The following is a 23018-nucleotide window of genomic DNA, read 5'->3' as shown; positions in this document are numbered from 1 at the left end:
GCTCTGCTGGAAGCTCTCATGCCATTAATCCAACCTCAGTCCCCTCACAGACCTTTCTGTGACTCTCTACAAATTCTGGGGTTGGGCAGAGCCCATGGCAGAGGAGTTGTGTTCACCTGCAGGGGTTTCTTGTGCTGTTGAACAAACACCACATTCCTGCTGCCATAGTGAACTGGGATGCCTCAGCTCTGTCCCATTCAGCTCCAGTGAGCTGGGCTGGTGTCCCCAAACAAGGGATGGTGCCCCTCTGTCAGGACAGGAGCTGCTCCAGGTCCCTGATCCACAGGAACTGTAATTATCCCTTGGCCCTGGCACAAATGGCTCATTTGACTTTGAACTCTGAGTGCTGACACGCTGGCTGGGCTTGGAATTGGGGCTTAAATCAAGGAGCTTCCCTCCAGGGAGCAGGGGGAGAAGGAGACAATTAGATTTGAGCCCTGAAGTTTTACAAGTCTAATAAATTTCCTGGTCGCCTGCGGCTGCTGGGGAGAGCCAGGACGGAGCCCTTGGTGAAGAAAAGCAGGAATTTCTCCAGGCAGGAAGCCACAGAGGCACCACATGGCTGGGTCAGCCAGGGGGGTGGCTTGTCTGACCCCCCAGTGCCACCCCTGGCTGGGGCTGTGGGGTGGGGATGGTGTCCCCAGGAGTGACAAGCCCACTCTGCCCATTCCCAGTGTATTCCTTGGGCTGCTCGGAGGCAGAGGAGAAGAGGAAGGTCAGAGCCAGCAGAGTGGAGGGAAGCAGCTGCTGGACACAGCAGGGAAAAAGCAGCTTCCTAATTGTGCCTCGCTGCTGGAAAAGGGTCATGGCAGGGAGGTGACGAGGTGTTGGCACCAGCACAGGAACACCTGGCAGGGACAGGGCAGGACCAGGGAGGGGAAGCAGGATCACCCCCAAGCTCCTACAGCCTTTGGGAGCCCAGCCTGGCCTGTGGCTGCTCATTATCCTGCCAGAGCTGCTCTTCTTCCAGCCAGGACCTGACACTTCTCTTCAGCAATGCTAATGGAGGAGGATGGAGAAGGAAGCTCCTTTCTCCAGGAAATGCAGCTTCCCAGAGCCCCTGCAGCAAAGGCTGCTCCCACCCGGGCTGGTTTCTATCTCCTCCCACGGGCAGGTGAGAGGGAGCAGCTGATCCCGAGGGAAGCACGTACCTGGCACAGCCCCCTGCCTGTGCCTGCCTGGGCTCTCTGGGGCTGGGGGCTCTGTGCCACAGAACCATGGAATGCTTTGCGTTGGAAGGTTGAGGCCCATCCAGTGCCACCCCCTGCCATGGGCAGGGACACCTCCCACTCTCCCAGGTTACTCCAACCTGGCCTTGAACGCTTCCAGGGATGGGGCAGCCACAGCTGCTCTGGGCAACGTGTGCCAGGGCTTCTCCGCCCACATAGGTGGTGAATATTTCCTCCTAATATCCCATCTAACCCTGCCCTGTGGCAGTGGGAAGCCGTTCCACAGCTGGGGTGGCACAGGAGGGGCTGAGGCAGAGACACAGCCCAGCCAGGAGGGGTCCAGGCAAAAATGCAGAGCCCTGGGAATTCTCCTCCTGTGCTGCCTCACCACAGGGGTGGCGTCCTCTGTCCCTGCCCTGGCACTGCCATGTGCAGCTGTCCCACTGCCAGGATGTCTCCGGAGAGGAGCAGAAGTGCCACTCCCAGCTGATCCCCTTCTCCATGCTTGGAGAATCTCCCTGTTGCTGCCCAAAGGGAGCAGCTCCTCTGCAGCTCCTCTGCTCCATCCCTGCTCCCATGGCTGCCTCTGGTGTTTGTTTAACAGCCTTTTACTGTAAATTACATATTCCTCTGACACGATGTAAAATATGTTTTATGCTCTCATTTTCCCCTTGTCTTCCCACTAAACCTTTTCCAATTTGAGCTGGATACGCTGTGCTGGGATTAGCTGAGCTGTGTTTAAGCAGCCAGTCAAGCCTCAAACGTCGCTCGTAAAACCTGGAGGTCTCTGCGAGTCCCTCGCACTTGTCACAAGTGACCATAAATCCCCATTTCCTGGGGACCTGTCTCTCCCTGTCCTTCTCTTTCCTCTGTCCCACTGCAGGCAGGTGAGGGATGTGGAGCGTGGTGTGGCCAGAGCTCGGAGCAGGACTGGGTGGGTTCCAGCAAGGACTCATCTCCAGCTCACTGGGAGCGGGGCAGAGCTCAAGGCTCATCCCCCTGTGGTTTTCCAGGATGGAGGCCCAGGTGGATTTGGGGGGTGGGGCTCAAGGAATCAATGAGGAGCTGAAACCTCTCCCACCGCATCCCGCCAGGATGGGAGCCATGAGATTCCAGGAGAGACACAGTGATGCAGCACTGAGGCCATCCAGCCTGGGGGAGACCTGGCACAGCCTGGAACCCCCCCACATTGCAGAGGGCAGCAGGGGGCTATGGCACGAGCTGGCCACTGTCCCCTGTGCCACGTGCCCGTGGCAGTGTGCAGGACACTGGGCACAGGCTGGTCATGGTGGCAATGGGGAGGAGGCAGCTGGGCTGGGGACTTTCCCCTTTAAAGCAAACATTCCCTGGCAGGGGCTTTGCAAAGCCCTCGTCCCAGGCTGAATTCCTGCACTTATCTCCAAACACAGATTTCACTGCGGATGAATTCACAGCACCCGCTCCAGGGCTGGGCTGAGGCCGCCTGAGCTTCCCCCTCTTGTGTTTTGTCTTGTGCTTTTGGATGGAAACGAAAGTGTTGGAGCACTGACAGGGAACAGCGTATCCTGAACAAGCACAGCCTGGGCTGGGTCCAAACTCTCCCGCCAGGATGTGGGGGAGCAGACACAGCCCCTCACACACCAGGGTCCCTTTCCCTGGGGATGGCCAAGGATGGCCAGCCTGGAGCTGAAGGGGCACCAGCAGGGCTGTTGGCAGGTCCTGCCCTCCTTGAGATGGCATTTAGGATCCTTCCAACCCAAACCATCCTGGAATTCTCTGTTGATCTTCAACAAGAAATCCACAGAAGCCATAAGGACTTAGAGGAGTCCTGCACAGGAGGAGATATCTCTATATATGGAGATATTTATAGGAATTCAGGTATTTATTTATATAAATGGGAAACAGGACCCCTCCTTTTCACCTGGAGCAGGGCTGGATCCTGCTGCAGTGTGAAAAAGCAGGGAAAAGGGCTGGCATCATCCATAGGAGCAGAACTGGGCCAGATAGCTCCGGGCTTTGCTCCTTTCAGGTGGGTTTGGGTTTTCTCCTCCTTTTCTTCCCAAAGAAGTTGGGTGCAGGTGGGGAAGGAGCAGCTTATGTGAATGCTCCTGGGGAGCTTTACCTAGCATTGCCCTGGGCAGTGGGGTGTGGGCAGTGTAATGTGGGCAGCTTCTCCTGGGCTCTTCCCACCAAGAGCAGCAGCCACTGAGCACCCACCATCCCTCCAGCTCCTCAGGGAGGACACAGGGCAGAGATCAGGGGCTGCTCCCCCTGGGCAAACCTCCTGGTGCCCCTTTGGGTGCCCCCATCCCTCCCCAGGAATGAAGGTTCCAACACCCCGGGAGCTGGGAGCAGAGGGTGTGAGGGAATGAAGGAGCCTTATCACCTTTTCTTTTAATTTTCCAAATGCTCCATTAAAAAAAAAATCCAAAAAAAACCCCCACAAAACTTGTCCCGGGGACATGTGTAACTAATTAAATGGTACAGGGAGAAGAAAAACACGGCTTTTTTAAGAACCTTTGAATTATGGCTGGAGGTGAAGGAGGCGGCAGGCTCAGGGGATAATTAATCACCAGAGGTGAGATGGCCTGGCTCCCTGTGCCAGCGCTCGCTCCCGGCTGCCAGAGCTCATGGCCCCAGCACTGGGAGCAGCCACGGAGCTGGCATGGGGGGCCAGGGGGGCTGCAGAGCCCTGGGAAGAGCCAGGAGCCTGCAGAGCTCAGGACTCTGCACCTCCTTCCCAAAGAAGTCTGTGGAGGCTCTCATGGAGCCCATCCATCTCCCAGCAAATTCCTCTCCACTCAGCTCCCCAGGGTCATCCCAATTCCCTCTGTGTCCCCTCGGCAGCACAGGGAGCCAAACATCTGGATTCTGCTGCTGCATCCCTCTGTGGGAGCATGGCCTTTCAAAAGCACCCCAAAAGCAGGAATGGTCCAGGTAAAGAGGATGAGAGGTCTCTGAAGGGAGAGAAAATGTTGTGGCATCTCTGAGCTCAGCCCCATCAGGGAGATTCCCAAATCCTGGCTGAGCTGAGGAAGCTGTGGAGGTGGCTGCTGCCCCAGATCTGAGGTATTCTGGAGCAAGGAGGGTTCATCCTCATGACCCCTCTGATGTCCCTGTGGAGTGGAGAAGCCTCCTGGTCTGATCCAACACTTTATGGGATCCCAGCACAGCGCTGGAATCCTGGGAGAGCTGGGAGGGAGTGGCTGGGCAAGACAAGGGGTCCCCAGCTTGGCAATAGCCTCCAGCCTCCTGCTTCCTAGCAGGGAAGGAAATTAAAATGATCCACTTGCGCTTCTGCAGTATTTCCTTTTCCCCCATCCAGTGTGCTCTGCACAGAGCTGGGGTGGAACTGCAGCCTGGGAGCTCCAAGGGAAAGGACAGCAGGGCAGGGTGGGTACGATCAGCTCAGAGGAGGCATTTTTGAGAGGTGACCAAACACTTTCCAGTGGAATGCTGGAGTCAGGAAATGCTGATTCCACACACTCGAAGGGCTTTGTGGAAACATTTATATTTCATCGACGTGTTTGGTGAATAATTATGAAAACACTGCGAAGTCCAGGGGTCCCAGTTCAGTTTTAGCATTTTTCCTCTGAGTTGAAACATCAGAATCAAACCAAAATGCTTCAAAAAAAAACACTTCCAAGCTTTGTGAGTGAGATTTTTTAAAAGAAAATTCCATTATTTATTAAATGACAGTTTTTCCAGCTTTATGCTCAGGTGAAATTTGAAGATTTGAACTCCTCCCTCTCGCAGGGATTGAATAAAGAGCTCTCAGGGCTCCCTGGCTTCAGCTTTGCTGTGAACCTGACCCTGAGCCCAGCGAGGTGTGGGAATGCCAAGGACCTGTGGCCTGCAGTGTTTGAGCAGCAGCGGGGTCAGGGTGCACAGTGTCACATCCTGCATTGATTGTCCCGTCCCCCTCCTGGCTCTGTCCCTCTCTGCTGGCTCTGTCCCCTCTCCCAGTGGGATGTGTCCCTGTTTTGGGGCAGCTCCCCTGCCCAGCAGGATGGGGCTTTCCCCATCTTGATCCCGTGTCCCAGGGGCTGGCACTGGGGGGACATTTGGTGGCCATTTCCCTGCTGTCACCTCGTTTGGTGGCCATTTTCCTGCTGTCACCTTGTGTTCCTGCAGCACTCGGAGCAGCAGCAAGCAGGGCTGGAACTTTGGACCTTTCCAATTAACATTCTGCTCTTCTGACCAAAAAAAAAGAAAGAACAGTTTAATAGATATTTACACCTGCTCACAACTCTCTCAAGTTGCTACCTTTTATCTACAGTTGGAAGTCATCCTAAACATGTTTCAGGTTTTGTTTCTTGATCTTAATAATTTCCACTAGAATATTACATTTTCTTTTATCTACTGCTTAAACAGCATCAGCTTCTAAACAGCTAGGGCTTCTCTTCTCTTCTGACCATGGGAACCGTCACCTGAGCAGAATGTGAGCAACCTGCACCTGGGTGGTTCTCCCAGAGCCATTTCCATCCCTGCCCGGAGTAATTGATGTCCTATTTTCCCTTCATTCATATGCAGGTGGCACGGGAATGCCGGAGCTGGCAGCCTCACTGCTGCCCACCAAGCCCAGCCCACAGCACTGGTTTTACTGGAGCTCTGCTGGATTTCCTGGGCCCCAGTGGCACCCCCAGAGCTCTGCGGGGTTTGTGGTGTGGGGGGCAGTCCCGCAGCTGCTCCTTCCCTCAGGGATGGATGGATGGATGGATGGATGGATGGATGGATGGATGGATGGATGGATGGATGGATGGATGGATGGATGGATCCCAAGGCTGTTTTAGCATTCTGCTCAGCACACGGAGCAGGAGCTGTCTGCCAGCCCTGCAGGGGGACTGTCTGATCACTCGTGGTCCTTGTCACGGGCGCTGGCCGGGTGTGTGTCTGTGTGGCTGAGTGGGGACACCACTGGAGCAGGGACCCCCCTGCCAGGACAGCCCCACGGGGACACAGCCAATGCACAGCTCCCTGCCCATCTCCAGCTGCTGGGACAGACTGGGGGGCTCCCACATCCAAGGGAACAGATGGAAGTGCCAGCTCTGTGTCCCACCAGCTCTGTGGGTCAGGCCAGGCCTTGCAGAAATCCTCCTGGGCTCTGTAAGCTTTTCCTTGGAGATGTGGTGCCTGTGACTGTGTACACTGGGGTCTTAGGATGAGGGAAGAGACGAGGATTTGACTCTATGTTTTAGAAGGCTTGATTTATTATTTTGTGATATATATTATATTAAAACTATACTAAAAGAATAGAAGAAAGGATTTTATCAGAAGCTAAGAATAGAATAGGAAAGAATGATAAAGGCTTGTGGCTCGGACTCTCTATCTGAGCCAGTTGATTGTGATTGGTTATTAATTAGAAACAACTAACATGGGTTAATCAAAGATCTACCTGTTGCATTCCACAGCAGCAGATAACCATTGTTTACATTTTATTCCTGAAGCCTCTCAGCATCTCAAGAAGAAAAATCCTAAAAAAAAAGATTTTTCATAGAAGATGTCTGCGACAGTGCCCACGGAGGGGAGCCCAGCCAGGCTGGATGGAGCAGGGGTGAGCCACGGGGTGTGGCAGGACCAGGTCCCAGAGACCCTTCCCCTGTGCCCCCAGGGGACAGTGGCTGTGGGATGTGCTAGGATTGAAAGAGTGGAGGAGGTTGTCTGGGACAGGGCTGGTCCAGTGGGACCCATGGCAGGGAGTGAAACTGGGTGATCCCTAAGATCCCTTCCAACCCAAACTATTCCATCAATCTATGACAGCAGGGAGGTGCCCACGCAGCTGTCAGGGACACTGTGACAGTGGCAGCCCCAAAGCAGCACTTTAGGAAAGGCAGGGAGGAACACAAGGACGAGCAGCCTGGATGCTGCAGGGTCCCTGTGCCATCCCCAACCCCTGCCCGGGGAAAATATTTGGCCACGAGCTTTGTTTCTGCTTGATCCCTGTTTGTGGGCAGTTCCTGGGGCTGGTCTGGCACTGGGCAGGTCCGTGTGTGCCCTGGGCTGGCCATGGCAGGGTCCTGACAGGTCCATGTGTGCCCCGGGCTGGCCACAGCAGTTCCAGCAGCCTCCTAGCCCCTCCTGCTGCCTCTTGCACCGCTCTGAGTCACAGCCAGTGGTGGAGCAAGAAGGGCAAGGCTTGTGTTGAGTGAAAACAAAGGAAAAAACTTTTCCAGGTGCTGAGGAAGGGAGGTGTTTGCTCCCAAGGTGCCAAGGCAGCTCCCGATGGCCTTGGAGCAGCATGGTCTGTGTGCCCATGGGGTTTGTGTTTGGACATGGAGCAAAGTGTGTCTGCCATGGCACCCAGCTGTGCCCTGCCATGGATTTTCCATGTTTTTCTCCTTCTCCCAGCTCCCAGCAGGCAGAGGGTCTCCCTCAGATCGACCCCTCATGCCTGTGCCACAGCAGACCAAAGGAAGGCACTCTCAGCTCACCCTCATCCTCCCCATCCCGACCAGGAGACCCTAAATTAGATTCCCAGAAGGAAAGGAAATGAAATATGAGCCCTGAGACTCCTGGGCACCTTCTGCCAAAGCTCCCAGAGCATCCCAGAGACATGGTCTATCTTCCCTCTGAACCTCCTGCAGCTTCTTGGGGTTCCCCTGGGAGCATAAATTTATTTGATGCAATTTCATTTTGGGGTGGTTTTTAAGTAATTAAAAGAGTCAACAGAAGAAAAGGCATAAAATTAAAGGAAGGATTAGCAGGGCTGTGAGGGAATTCCCCAGGCAGACCATAGCCAGTGCAATGGGTTTAAAACCTTCTCCAAGCACAAGCGGCTCTGCAGAGCCAGGGGTGGAGGAGTTTGCCAGTTTGTTCCTCTCCTCCAGTGGGAAAGGGAGCAAATCCTGCCGGCAGGAAAGATGCCAGGACTTGCTTGGACTCCCTGTGGAGCAGAGGAGCAGGGCTGGGAGCTGAGGCAGCAGTTCTGGTGGGCAACAGCTCAGGGTGCACGGTGAGCTCAGCTGCTCCGGCGGAATTCGGCAGGGCTGCCTGGGAACAGCGGAGTCTCCCCACTTGGCCGAGTGTCTGGGATGTGCCCTGATGGAATCAGTGCCAGCATGGCTCAGACACGCTGTGCTGGGGTCACTGCACACTCCAGGGCAGTGCCTTGCCCAGGGCTGTGTGCTGAGGAAGCAGAAGTCCCTGGCTGAGCTCCAAGAGCAGATAAGCTCTTTGGTTATAGGATAACCGGATTAACCAGGCTGTGTGGGGGCAACAGCTCCCAACTGCTCCACCAGAGCTGTGGGGCTGATCTGCCCCTTGGCCTGTGATGATAAAGCAGCAGGTTCCACCTGGGGCAAAAGGAAAGGTGAGGAAATCTGGTTGCAATGTCAGGAGCAGCACAGGCACCCAGGCTGGCACCTCCAGAGACAGCTCCCAGCAAGGTGGGGTTGGTGTATGACCCATTCCACGCCATCCCATCCCCTGTCCCTGTCCCTGCTGAGCTGCTGGAACCACATGGAGCTCCTGAGGCTCTGGCTGGGCCATCCTTTGGGAGCCCCAGGCAGCAGCAGTGCAGACAGGAGGGTGCAATGAAGCATCCACAGCCTACTGACATTAAATCAACTCTAACCCCAAACTTCTTCCCTTCCTCCTCCTCCTCCCGCTCAGTCGCCCCACTCCCACCTCAGTCACCATCTTTCCCAGACTGCTCCCCAGGCTTTGTCCCACCTCAGAGCTATCCCAGCCATTGCAGTGGGAGCTGCCACATCTCCCTGCAGGAAGCTCAGGGCTGGGAATTGGTAGCCCAAGTGACCCAGCTGGTTTCACTGCTGGCCCTGGATAAGGCACTGAATGCCTTTTGCTCAGCTCAGCCCAAATCCTGGGAGCAGAACGACAGACTGGACATGACTGACAAATTAATGCATGGAGCCTGCTCAGTAGGCAGCACTCACAGGAGTTACCTGAAGGACAAGGCTGGGAAAAGGCTTTTCTGACTCATAACAAGTGAATCTGGGACAAGGAGAGCACCCAAAAATTCCTACAGTCATAGCAGCTTCCCTGGGTTTAGCTAGGGAGGGACAGCCTGCTCAGCCCAGGAATGAGCAGCTCATTTGCTAAATTAAAGGACTAAACAAGAAATCAATATTTTGAGGTTCAGTTTCTTCCTCAGCTGTAGATGGCACTTCCCCTGCTCATTCCCTGTGCCCAGGGTAAGCTGTGTGGGATGTGGGATAGCTCCCAGGGTGCTGCTGATCCCTCCTGCATGGAGGAAGGGCTGAAGGTTGTCCCCTTCCCCAGGAGAGAGGAGCATCCTGCACACTGGGGAAGTGCCTGCTCCCAGGACATGATCCAGATAGAACAGTTCCCTCTCCTCTTGGCATCCACACCTGGCCATCCATCAGGATGTTCACTGGGAGTCTCTTTTTCCAGGCCATCCTTGTCCCCACTGGCTGTCCCATGAAAGGGTTGTTATAAATGAGGCTGATTTCAGAGCCTGGGGAGTGAGGCTGGGCTCAAACCCACAGACAAATCCTTTTCCACAGTCCTTCAAAACTCCTCCAGAGGACATGGCAGCTGCATGTCCATCCTCCTGCCCCGGGCTTTTGGATATCCTTCATCCCACTGGATTTATTCTCCTGCTCTTCCTGTTGCTCCAGGCTTTGCTGCATCCAGGGCTCAACAAGTTTATCCTGACTTTGGCCTTAACTCTGAGAGCAGAGCAATCCCTCACTCCACAGGAGACGCTGCCATGTGGAAAACAGGCATTTCCATGCTCCAGACCACGGGATGCAGAGGAATGGGCTCCTGGAGATGGAAGAGGTGTGACGGGATGGGCAGAGACACGGTGCTGGCTGGGCTGGTTCCTGCTCCATCACCTCCTGCTCTGTTTTCCCAGCGGATTCCCCCTCCCAGCCTCCCGGGGTGTTTTCCTTGCACCGAGGCCGTCTCCACTTTCCCCACAACACGAACTGAGGCGACCACACAAACCAGAGGCTGGGAGTGGGAGCGGCTCCGAGCGCACCAGGCAAATCTGATCCTGCCAGATTAGGGAAGGCTTTAACGAGGCTTTGAGCCCTTGCCTGGCTCTGGGGGTTATGTATGGCCACGGTCACCGCTCCGAGAGTGCCACCGCCATCCATCAGCCCCCGAGCCTGGCACCCGGCCAAGCACTGGGAATTTTGTGCTGAGTGATATCAGAAGCCAAAACGAGCCCCACATACTTTGGGTAATTCCCAGAGGCCGTAAAACACCTCGGCCGTCTCCCATCCAACATTTATGTGTTTGGCATTAAACTTCCCCAAATTAGTGCTAAGTGCATTAAAGTTGTAAAACTACCCGGAGTAAAACCCCATTAAATGCTCAAACGGGCGGATGCGGTGCACCCCCAAACCCCTGGAATTCAGGTTGAAATTCAGGAGCCCCGTGACTCCCAGGGCTTGAACCAGGAGCAGCCGGGAATGCCATGGTGGAAGGGATGAGCCATTCCACCACCAGCTCCCGGAGCAGCTTTTTCCCAACGGGGGATTCCTTTGAGACGTCAGAGGTTGCAACTCTATTAATTCTTGCTGGAGTATCAGATACAGACAAGACAGGCTGGGGGGACAGGAGGGGAGGATGCAGGAAACATCCAGGCTCGGATTGGTGTCCCAGCGTCCCTGGCATGTCCGGGGACAGCGGGTGGCAAAGAGCCCCAGGGACTGAGGGCTGGCCTGAGCTCTGCTATTGTTGGGCTGCAGGAACCTCGGTCCTGCCCCAGCTGCTCGGGATGGAGCTGCTGCCACATTCCAGGAGGAGCCCAGAGGGCTGCCAGCATTTTGGCAGGAAGTTTTGCATGGATCCTCTACCCCCACCTCCAGTTGGAGACCCCCCAGGAAGGCTGGGGGACTTGGGAGACCCAAACCACAACCCCCAGAGTTCCCCAAACACTCCAGGCATTCCTTGTCCCCCCAAACCCTGTGCCAGCCCCAGACTCCATGTGCCACTGGGAAGCTGGCACGGAGCCTGCTCTATTCATTCCATCCCCTCTCCTCTGGCGGCCCTGTGTGTGTTTGGTGTTTACATCCCGGGATCCCTGGATACTGCCGACCACACTCGTGGTGCTTCCCGGTCACCGGCTGACATCTTCCTCCTGATGCCGCTTCCACGGGCAGGAAGCGGCTTGGCTCCTAAAATTCCTCCTATGCCAGACCATCCATGTGAACCCGCTGATGGCAAGGACACGTCACCAGCTCTGGGAAGGGAAATAACCCACAGGCTGCCTGCAGAAGGAGGGATGGGGACGGAAGGCAGGGAAATTGCCCTGATTGCCCTGGGTGAAACCCAAGCTCGCCACGGGCAGGAGCTGTCCATGCAGTGAGGGAAGGTCATATCCCTCTGTTTGCTTTTCCCACATGTTCCCAGAAAGGTGGGGATCTCTTCCCAGCTTGCTCCTGGCTGACGTGATCCAGGAATTGTGCAAACAGCCATAAAATCCCACAATCTGAGGAGGAAATAGCTCTGCCTCCCTGGTGAATTTTCCTAAGGGAGATAATTATCAGCTTGGCCTCCAGCTGAAGGGAAGCACTGCAAGGGTCAGGGACAGGCATTTGGCTTCTTTGATCCAAGTCAAACTCCAAAGGCTCTGTCCCATTCCTTCTGCTGTGCTCCTGCCTCCACTGCACATTCCACACCTCCCACCATTTCCAGAGGCCCACACAGAGCTCAGCTTTGTAAAGAGGCTTCCCAATTTCATCCCATCCATCCTGTCCCACCAGATCTCACATTATTTCATCCCATCCCATCCCATCCCATCCCATCCCATCCCATCCCATCCCATCCCATCCCATCCCATCCCATCCCATCCCATCCCATCTCATGCCTTTTCCTGTTATCATTTTTCACCTCTCTCCCTTGCCCTGCTCCAGAGGCAGGAGTAGGATGCAGGGCCAGGTCCATGCAGGCCTTGGCCATTGCCTCCTATTCCTGCTCTCCAAGGTACCTGTCCAGTTTTATTACTGTCCCTTCCCAATGCTTTGGAAGCCTTCCCAAGATGTACTTACGGAATTACTGTTCCTGCTCTGAAGAGAGAACAGCCAAATCCTTGTTTTAATTCCTTCCCGTTAACATCTGAAAGGGGGATTATCCTCCCCACAAAGGGCCAGGGTTTGGGTAATGCTGTTTTCACTCATTTAAAAGTGAATTTTGTAAAGTCTTTCCCTCCCTGTGTCTCCTCCTCCAGTTCTTTCCATCCCTCCATCCCATCTCTTGGCACATGGAAGTTCCCAGGGTGGCTATGGAATGGAGAGAGCTGCTGCTGCTGATCCAAAGAGAATTCCAACATTAACAGGAGAAAAATTCATTGAATCCTCAGGTCAGGGTTGGAGAACTGAGCCCAGAAAGGATTTGTGGTGCCCTCACTATTTCAGTGCCAATTCCAGCAGTGCTGACAGGATCCAGGCAGGACAAGGACGGGAGCATGTCAAGAACGGATTTCCCCACAGTCAGGAACAGCTGCACAATCACCTCCAGGACACAAAGAATAGGGGGGAAACAGGAACAGAATTCCAGCTCTGAAAAGCTTCCAGCACACTGGAGTGGCTGCCGACATCTCCCACCCTGAATCCCTCCATCCCTCTGGCACCGAGCACGGAGCCTCCAAAGCTTCCTGATCAACGGTGATGCTCTTTTTGAGCAGCCACGCTATTTATAAATGGTTGGTAAAATATTTATGTTAGGAGCCACTTTGCCTTGCTGCCTTAGAAAATTAATACGACATTAACTGGGTTCCAAACATTTGGGGTTTTCAAAATCGAGCTGAAAATTAAACAATCCTTGGATCTGGGGTGGGAGCAGCACGGCAGCAGGAGGATTTATCACACAGAAAAGCAACGGGGCCACCACTTCTCTGCCAAAGCCATCAGAATTCAGAGGTATTTTTATGCCTTGAGTAAATATTCCCCTTTTATTTTCTTGAAAGAGTTTTAAAAAAAGAATAATAATAAAACCTGGTCGTTAAGGACAATCAAAGCCAAGCCGAAGACGTTGATGTCATATTTAAAAAATACGGGAGGCTTCAAGATAAACTTTTACATTGCTCAAATATAGAAACTAATTAGACCTTCCCAGCCCCTACAAGGATTTCTCTGGAAGGTCCCTCTGGTTTTGTCCTCTTTAAAGAACTGCTGATGCTTCATGGAAAATACAGATAAACAATTTGTTCTTAGCCCAGCCTGGCTCTTCCCTTTTCCCTCTTTTTATCTCTTTTATCCTCTCCTACTGAGCTCAATGATGGAAGCAGAGGCCAAACTCATTTTTGGTGGAGATGCTCTTAGGGGGTCATTCCAAGGCTGTCCCACCACAGCCATTCCTAGGCATCTTCTCCATCCCCTCCTTCATCACCCTCCTCAGGCCAAGGAGTGCCAGCAAAAATGCATAAAACCTCAGGAAAAAACTGCTTTTCCCCTCTGTTTTCCAGCACTTTCCAAGCCCCAGGAGTGTGGTGTTGTCAGAGGTCCACAGGCAGGTGGAGAAAGGGCAGAGTCAGAGCAGGAAGAGGAGGAGGAAGAGGAGGAGGAAGAGAAGGCTCTTGGATGTTTCCCTCCTGCCCTGGAGGCAAATCTTTCCCTTCAAGATGGGACACGCCAGCACCTGCAATAAATCCTGGAGCTGGCTTTCCCAAAAGAGTCAGGAAGGGTGAGTGAGGAGACAGAGCTCTTCCTATGGGGGTGAATATCCAGTTGAGTAACCCTTGTTTGAGTAACCCTAATTAAGCTCTTCCATCAATGTGAGCTGAGTCACTGGGAGAGCAGCAGCCTGAATCTTCAGGAATAACCAGGGATTTGGGACCCCAGCTGGAAGATGACACTTAATAAAAAATCAGCACTGTGGGTTTGTCTTCCTGACCTCAAGAGGCTGGAAAAAGTCTTGGGATGGCCACCCCAAAGAGCCCCTCTGCTTCAAACTGCCGAGGAAACTCTCCTGGTGAATCCAAGGAATGTTCTCATGGTGCAGTTGTGCAAGAGCAGGCTTGTCCATTCACTGCTGGCCCTGCCCATGGTTATAAAGCCAGAGGTGAAAGGGCTGGGATGGGGAAAAGGGAGGATAATGAACCTCAGGGAACATCACAGAGGAGAAGGCAGCCCTGAGTATCAGGGATCAGCTGAACCACCATGGGAACCAACCAATTCCTTGGAGAGAAAGGACAGAATGGAGAAGGTCGGGGTGGATTGTCATTCCACGGATGTGCTGAGGTCAAGGACAAGGAAAAACAAGCCCGAGCAAGGTGTGGCAGCAGGGAAGGAGTCACCAGGCTCCCCTACTCCTCACATTCCTTGAATAGCTAAAATAACACCAACCAAATCCAAACTCAGCTGAAGACACTGATGTCATCCTCGGAAAGATTTTCCAGACCTGCATTTTTTATCCTAATAAAAAAAAGGCAGCAATTAATTAAATCCCAGCAGGCTTTAAAAGGCATTTTTGTGGCTGGCGTGTCTGGAGGCCACGGGGTTGGTGTGCAATGGTGGTGACACACAGAGAGGGAACAGGATATTCCTGAAGGAGAAAGGAGGTCACGGAGCTGCGGAAGGGCGAGCTCTGGGAAAGGGAGATGAGAAACAGAGGGATGGCTGTGTCACACAGGGAGAGGGGAGCAAAGCATCCTGGAGTCATCCAATCATTCAGGTGGGAAAAGCCCTCTGAGACTGAGTACAACCATTTTCCCAGCCACTGTTAACCCATGTCCCCGAATGCCACCCCCACACCTTTTTTGGACAGTTCCAGGGATGGTGATTCCATCACTGCCCTGTTCCAGGACTCGATCACCTTCTCTATGAAGGAATTTCCCAATACCCAACCTGAACCTCCCCTGGCACAGCTTCAGGCCATTTCCTCTCATCCTGTCCCTGTTCCCTGAGCAAAGCCAATCCCTCCCAGCTGTCCCCTCCTGTCAGGAGTTGTGCAGAGCCAGAAGGTCCCCCCTGAACCTCCTTTTCTCCAGCTTGGAACCCCCAAGAGAGAGACTGAGACCCCAAAGTGAGCAGGGGGAAAACCAGCAAGGGACACCTCCCACTCCAGGTGTGCAGAGCCAGGGAGGCAGCCAAGGTGTCCCTTGTGCCACCTTTCCAACCACCCAACCCTGGTCATGGCTGGGACAAGAGCTGAGTGCTTGGGCCACCCAAGGAAGCCCAGGAGGATGCGCTGGGGACACCACCAGTGTCAGGACCTGTGGCACCATGTGTGAGGGTGGATGTTGCCACATGCAGCCCCCAGGTGTCCCCTGTGGAAGGCAGCTCCAGCCTGGCAAAGCAGCAGCTCCGTGGGCCCGGCAGAGCAGAGGAGCCTGTGCCCAGATTGCCTCATTGACTCCATTGTTCAGCTGACTCCGTTGAAAATGGAGCATGTAATTGTTTCCCCGAATAGAGTCGAACACCATTAAACGTTGGGCTGAAGCTTTGCCATCCAAAAAATATTCCAGCTGGCTGGCAATCCTCTGGGATTGGCTCTGCATCACCATGGTTACGGGCTGGCCACAGCTTTATTCCTATGGTTAATTAAAAAGTCCCTTCTCCGAGGTGGATGTGCCTGGGGGTTCTCTGGCACAAGGGCTCTTCTGGTGCCCATTCATGAATTCTGTGGCCTTGGGAAGGCACCAGACACCCACAGAGATCTGGAGGTGCTGCCAGAGATGGACATCCCATCCACAGGGATGTGGATTTTCCAGTGGAATTTGGGAGTTGTAAACAAGAGGTTTGTAAACCCAGGTGAGGGATTGCCTTGTCTTCCTGTCTGCTTGTCCATCTCCCACAGATTAGACAGAGGTGGTCCTTGAGCAGTGTGAGAGCTGTTCCCAGAGGATGGGGATTGAGGGAGAAGTGGCTCTGAAGGACCTTTGTGCCCTCAGAAGGCTGAGGTGGAAGCACAGCCCAGCTGCCTCAAGGGAGTTGTGGTGTCCTCAGGCACCTTTTATCAGCAGAGTTGTGAGATCACTCCTGCCAGCAGGGAGTGGGGTCCAGGGAGAGTCTGGATTTCAGGGAATCATGGAATAGTTTGGATTGGGAGGGAACAAAGCTCATCTTGTCCCACACCCTGCCATGGCCAGGCACACCTGCCTCTATCCCAGGCTGCTCCAAGACCCATCCAACCTGGCCTTGGACACTTCCAGGGACGGGGCAGCCACAGCTTCTCTGGAAAATCTATGCCAGGGCCTCTTCACTGCCATTGCAACCAACTTCTTCCTTATATCCCATATAAATACCCCTTTTTTAGTTTAAAACCATGGCTCCAGGTCACACCAAAAATTCTGTTCCCAGGCAGAATCTGGGAGCCCAAGGCAGAGATGGTGCCGGGAAGGGAAGGGAAGGGAAGGGAAGGGAAGGGAAGGGAAGGGAAGGGAAGGGAAAAATCAAGAAAACAAGAGAAAGGGAGGGAGAAAGGGAAGGAAGGAGAGGCAAGAACATCGAAGGAAAGCCTGCACACAAATGAGCCTTAATTATCTTAATGACATGGAGCTGATTATCAAAGCCAACATTTAGGGCTGGGGATCGGATACCATCTGGTGCTCTGCAGCAGCCTGGGAAGGGCTGGGACTAAACAAACTCAGGTTAAATCCCTGGAAGTCCGGCTGGGGGGTGCTGTGTCAGGGGCTTAGCTCTCAAACCTCCCCTCAATCCCTCCCTCGGGGGCTGAACATCAGCAGCCCCCCAAAACACCATCCCCAGCTCTGGGGCTTTCATCCTCAGGTTGTTTCCCAAGCACAGCCTGCCCTGGATGAGGAATTCCGCGCTTGGATTCTGGGAGCGAGCCTGGCTGCTTTATGAAAGAGAATTTTTGAGTCCTTTTGTCAACAGCTAAATGTTGCAGTTGACAAAGTCAATGCAAGATGCGATATTATAAATATTAGATTAATTGTATTGTATGGGATTTATAGCACCTAAAGATCCAAGGAGTTATTTTTACCTCTGTGAAAAATAAAACAAGAGAGTTAAAGTGATTTGTTCAGACACATTCCTCTCAAAAACTTTGTCAGAACCAGCAGATTCCCCAGGAACACTTTGATTTCCATAAAACTGCATTTCTCAGTAGGGAAACCAACCTGTCAACAATTTCAGGCTGAGCACTCCTCCCACAGAACCAAGCTGGCTCCAGAGAGGCGCTCCCCAATCTGTGGAGCCTGTTTTCCATCCCCAGGGTGTGAGGGTCCCCCCAGGCTGCCCTGTGTCCTTCAGGGGTTGCACACTGTTACAAAGCCATGTGCATCCTGCATGTCCCCGTGCAGGTGAAGGTTTGGAAGTGCTGCTCATTGCTGAAAAACCTTGGTGCAAGTTCCCACCAGGATGGGATGCAGCAGCCCGGGGCTGATCCCACATCCCAGGAGCTTCCCAAGCCCTGGGACCCCCAGGGATCTGTGAACACCCAAGGGGAGAGATGGTCTTGGAGTCCATCCATGCATGGAATGGGCAGGAATCATCACTGCGATTTCATCAGCTTTGCTTTCCCAGCAATAAAAAATAACCTACCGAAAATTCCAGGGAATTAGGGATTAGCTCCAGCCTGGAGAGGCCCATGTGCCTGCCCTGGTGCTGTCAGGGTTCTGCTGTGCCAGGCTCTCCCAGCTCTCCCCATGTCCAATTCCTGCTCTCCAGCCCAGCTCAGGAAACACTCCTTGGATTCAAGGCATCCTGGGATGTGCTTGGCAGTGCCAAACCTCCATTCCCACAGGGGTGGGATGTGTCCTCATGGCACACAGAGGGATGTGTCCTCCTGGGGGACACGGCCCTGCCAGCTCCTGAGAGCCTCCAGCTTCCACTTAAACCATTGAGACCAGCTGCACCTCCCACCCTGGAGCTGTGTCCCTCTGTCCCTGTTGATGCTGTCAGCTGTGTCAGCTCCCTGACGGAGCACGACGTGCATGTCTGGAGCATCCCCAGCTTTTGGATGCACTTGGAGCAGGGATTGTGCTGTGTTTGCTGCATTTCTAAGGAACCACTTCCCTTCCCTTCCCTTCCCTTCCCTTCCCTTCCCTTCCCTTCCCTTCCCTTCCCTTCCCTTCCCTTCCCTTCCCTTCCCTTCCCTTCCTTCCCTCCCTTCCCTTCCCTTCCCTTCCCTTCCCTTCCCTTCCCTTCCCTTCCTTCCCTTCCCTTCCCTTCCCTTCCCGGCACCATCTCTGCCTTGGGCTCCCAGATTCTGCCTGGGAACAGAATTTTTGGTGGGACCTGGAACCATGGTTTTAAACTAAAAAAATGGGTATTTATATGGGATATAAGGAAGAAGTTGGTTGCAATGGCAGTGAAGAGGCCCTGGCATAGGTTTTCCAGAGAAGCTGTGGCTGCCCCATCCCTGGAAGTGTCCAAGGCCAGGTTGGATGGGTCTTGGAGCAGCCTGGGATAGAGGCAGGTGTGCCTGGCCATGGCAGGGTGTGGGACAAGATGAGCTTTGTTCCCTCCCAATCCAAACTATTCCATGATTCTCTGAAATCCAGACTCTCCCTTGGGCCGGGTGTTGGGCTGGTGGTGCCCCAGCCCCCTGTGCTCCCACCTCATCCAGGTTTCCCAGAGCCCCTTCCTGGCGCTGCTGGTGCCATTTCCCCTCCGCTCCCCGCTCTGGTGGCTGCTGCTGCTGCTGCTAAATTTAGCAAGGAGCTTCTGTCCATTCTAATACTAATAGGCCCATTTTTAATAATGATGTTTTCACAGCAATTTCAGCCCATCACGGTGTCACGGGGGGATTGAGGGAAAAAGCCTCTAATCCCTGTTAATAGATTCCATTTGACAGCGAACGTGTCTCGGGGTTCCTTCCCAAAGGCCCCACTGGGCTCCGTGTCACTTAGGGCTGACCTTGGAGGGGAACAAGACCTTCTCCAGAAGAATGGCCCAGTGTCCATCTGGAATGGGGCTCCCAGCCCCCTCCCAGTTCCCCTTCCCCACGTCTCAGGTTTCTTGGAAGGTCTATTTTGGGATGTTCATGGGGTCGGGTCTCATTTGCTTTTTCTTCTCTGCTGGGCACAAAGGTAGGTACTCCTTCTTTCACAGGCAGGGAGATAGGGAATTTATCCTCAGCCTTGCTGCTAGGAAGAGAAAAATCCTCTTTTTCCACACTAGGAGGTAAGGAAAGAGCCAAGGGATCAGAATGTGCCTGCTCTGAGGAACCAGCAGGAGCTGCTGATCCCTGTGGTCCCAACCCCCTGCTGGACAGACATGAGGTGGATGACCACAACAAGGAACCTCCTTGGAGCCTCACAGCCCGGCCAGAACCAGCCTGCCTGACCTGTGGACTTAAATATCCCAGGAAAACACCTGCTGGAAGGTGTCAGCCAGCACCTCACGAAGATGCAGGTCCAGAAATCCTTAAACAGGGAAGAATAATAGGCAGTTCCTCTCCAAGCATGGGGAGCTCAGGCTCCATTTCCCAGTTGTGGAGGGGTAGGATCCATCCCCCAGCACCTCCCAGGGTGGACAAACAGGGGACGCAGTGTGGTGGAAGTGCCTGTGGCCGGACACCTCCTGCTGATCCGTGATGGGCCGTGAAGGTGTGAGAGCCCCCAGCCCTGCTCTCCCCCCTCTCCGAGGGTTCCTCCAGCTGGAGGTGGTCTGGAAAGGGGCAGGTCATCCCTGCTTGCTGTGACCCCTGACCCCTGCCAGCCCCCAGCCCTGACCCCTGCTCCCCCTGGCTGTCCCCTCGCCCTCTGCTCTGTCCGGGTCCTTCCCCTCCTGTGCCCTCCTTTCATCCTGCCGGGATGGAGCAGCAGCTCCATGTGTGTCCAGGGGCTGCCGGCAGCAGCCAGGGGCCCCTGGCAGTGTTTTGGGGGGCAGGAGGAAGGGCAGAGCCCTGCTGTAGCTCACAACTAAATGCTGCCTTTCACTCCAGCATTCCCGGGGAAAGTAATGAGAATAATTAAAGGTAATTTCATTTATTTCAGCTCCAGAGTGTAAAGCAGATGGGGGTTGGGGGTTTCAGGCTCTCACTGAAGAAGGGGAGGGCAGAAAGCAGAGACCCGGTGCCGAGCTGCCTTCAGAAATTACAGGGATGCCCTTTTTCCTCCTGGGACCATGGTCCCTCTCTCCGAACCCTGCTGTTTGTGTGGCTCACCTGTGTCCCACAGTGTCCTGGGGATGCTCAGTGGGTGGCTCTAGGGGGGAAAGAAGGTCCCAGAGGGAGCCTTCCCTTTGAGAGGCCTGTGCTGGATAGAGGCCTGTGCTGATAGGCCTGTGGAATTACCCTGGAGAGAAGCACGGAGCAGGGAGAGCTTCCCTGGAGCCAGACATCCCTCCTCCCGTGCACAGGGAACACAGAGCAAGGCTCAGCCCAGCCTGGCCAGGTGGAGCCATGCTGGGAGCCCCCTCAGAGCAGGGCCCGTGGTTCTGGGGAGCCTGAACCCCCCAGAAAGCTGTCAAAGGCACTTCCACTGTCCTGACTCCAGTGAATCAGAGCTGGGATCTGGAGCAGGACTTTAACAGGCTGTTAGCCCCACAAGTACCCTGCGTGGAGGGGCCTCACTGGGCGGCGATGATGCCAGCTGGGTAATTTGGAGCCCATAAAGCACCCAGGGCACAGCTCCTCCAGCAGCACATTCCATCCCTGCTCCATGAGCCAGGTGATGCTCCCAAACACGCAGACATTCCTGGGGACTACAGGAACCTCATCCCGAGGCTTCATCACTACGGCATCACAACAGCATCGCTGGGTGGCTCCAGCTGATGGGAGAGCTGAGACAACCCCGACTGCCAAACTGTGGCTATGCTCTGACATATTCCAGCACAGGGATTGCTATCTCAGAGCATCCCAAACCACCTCCCTGCAGGTGGGGACAGGGTGACAGCGCTGCTGGGTGCTGGAGCAGCTGAGCAGAGACACCCACGTCCCACGGTGCCTGTTGTGACACAGGGATGCTTTGACTCACACGAGCTCCCGACCCCATTGTGTCTCTTCCACATGAATTCTGCACACAGGCTCATGAAATATAAATTGGATCCTCAAATATTCAACAGCAGCGTTTGGAATGGCGTGTTTGGGTGCGTCTGAAGTGTTCCCTGTGCCAGGGAGTGACAGGAGCCACCCAACTGTGGGAGAGGAGAAATGCCAGGCCATGCCCGTGGCCAGGTGACAAGGATGAGTTTCTGAGCATCTGCTCTGCAGGGATTCATGGGCAGGGATGAATGTCAGGGAGAAATTTGTAATCTTGTTCCTCACAGCAAATGTGATTCAGAGAAGTGTCCTTGTCACTGAGTCACTGAATCACTGAATCCCACAATCCCAGAATGGTTTGGGTTGGAAAGGATCTTAAAGCTCATCCCATCCCTCCCCTTGCCATGGGCAGGGACACCTTCCACTATCCCATGTTGCTCCAGGCCCTGCCCAACCTGGCCTTGGACTCTTCTAGGGATGTGGCAGCCACAGCTTCTGTGGGAATTCCATTGCAGGCCCTCACCAACTTCACAGGGAAGAATTTCTTCCCAATATCCAATTCTGAAGCATCATTAGAAACAAAAGAAGGGAAGAAAGACAAACATCCTTGCAGGAATGCTTTCCTTGCATTTTATTGTCTTCACATCACCAAACCCACATCCGTGGCTTCCTGACCTGAGGGCATCCAAATGCCCTGGGGATGCGTCCAGGACAAGAACCAGCTCCTGCCACTGTTGGATACCTGTAGTTCCTCATCGCAGCAGTTGAGAAGATCCATGAGAGCTCAGAGGGCACCACCTCATCCCAGGAGTTGAGAAGATCCATGAAAGCTCAAGGGGCACCACCTCACCCTCCAGCCCCTGGTGCCTGCGGGATGGTGGCTGCCGCCCACCTTCTCCTGCTCCCAATTCCCGAGGCATTTCCATGAACCCACTGCCCTTTCCCGGTGCCCCCAGCCTTGGGGAGGGGGGCCGGGGGCTGGCAGGGAGCCCCCAGGTCCCCTCGATCCCAATCAGCTGTGATTGAAGGCAGCCCGGAGCCCCCGTCCCTGCGCCTTTCCCGACGAGCATCCGTGGAATCTGCAAGCCATTAGCCGTGTGTTATCTTTCGGGAGATGCTGAGGTGAGCCATATGGAAGCACTTACTCGTCAACAGCCTGGGACAGGGTTTGGTGGGGTGGCCAGGACTCAGCCCTTTGTGAACTGCAGAGAAGCTGGAACGCGTCCATTGACCCATTTAATGAGCTCCGGCAAGGGGAATTTCACACTGTGCCTGGAGCAGCAGTAACCTTATATGTAGGGAGAGGGGGAGATAATTCCTAATCTTGTCAATCACGCCGTTGTGAAATCCACAGCAGGGTTTCTGGGAGCGGGAGGGCCAAGGAGAAGGCGAGGGCCTGATCCAGCTCCTCGCAGAGCGGGGCTGCACAAGAAAGGCCTTTCATTATTTTTCTTCGCAGTCTCCTCATTTCCTCGCTGCAAAAAACAACAATATATTTATTAACTAGACAAATATTTGACTGGGACAACATGCTGGAATGACCTGCAAACGCCTCCTCGTTCCCACCAAGAGGGGTTCCTGCTCCCACCCGCGGCCCCAAATCCTGCAGGGCCTCCAGCAGCTCTGGTCACCCCCTCCTCCTTCTCCAGAGGAGGAGGAAAAGAGGGAAATGCCTCCCCCAGGTATCCCACTGGCTAAATCCTGCTTGCCACTTGCCAAAGTTTCTTGGAGGGACTTGCAGGGGCTGCTGGGGGCCGCCTCAAGGCACATCCTTGGGATGGGGGCACAGCTGCACCTCAAGGAAGGACAGAGGACAAGGGTTTGTATTTAGAGGACAACAGTGCTACCCCAACCAGTCCCTCTCACATCACAGAATCCCAGCATCAGAGAATTATGGAATCATTTAGGTTGGAGAGGACCTTTGAGCCCATGGAGTCCAACCATCACCACCAGCAGGACCCTCTGATGCCTCAGTGCTGCTGCTCCACAGTCTTCACCACAGGGAACTGCTCCAAGATTGAGCTCCAAGCTAAAGAAACAAACAGA

This window comes from Camarhynchus parvulus, chromosome 4A (assembly GCF_901933205.1).
Source record: "Camarhynchus parvulus chromosome 4A, STF_HiC, whole genome shotgun sequence".
NCBI lineage: Eukaryota > Metazoa > Chordata > Aves > Passeriformes > Thraupidae > Camarhynchus > Camarhynchus parvulus.
Note: the sequence above shows the minus strand (reverse complement) of the source record.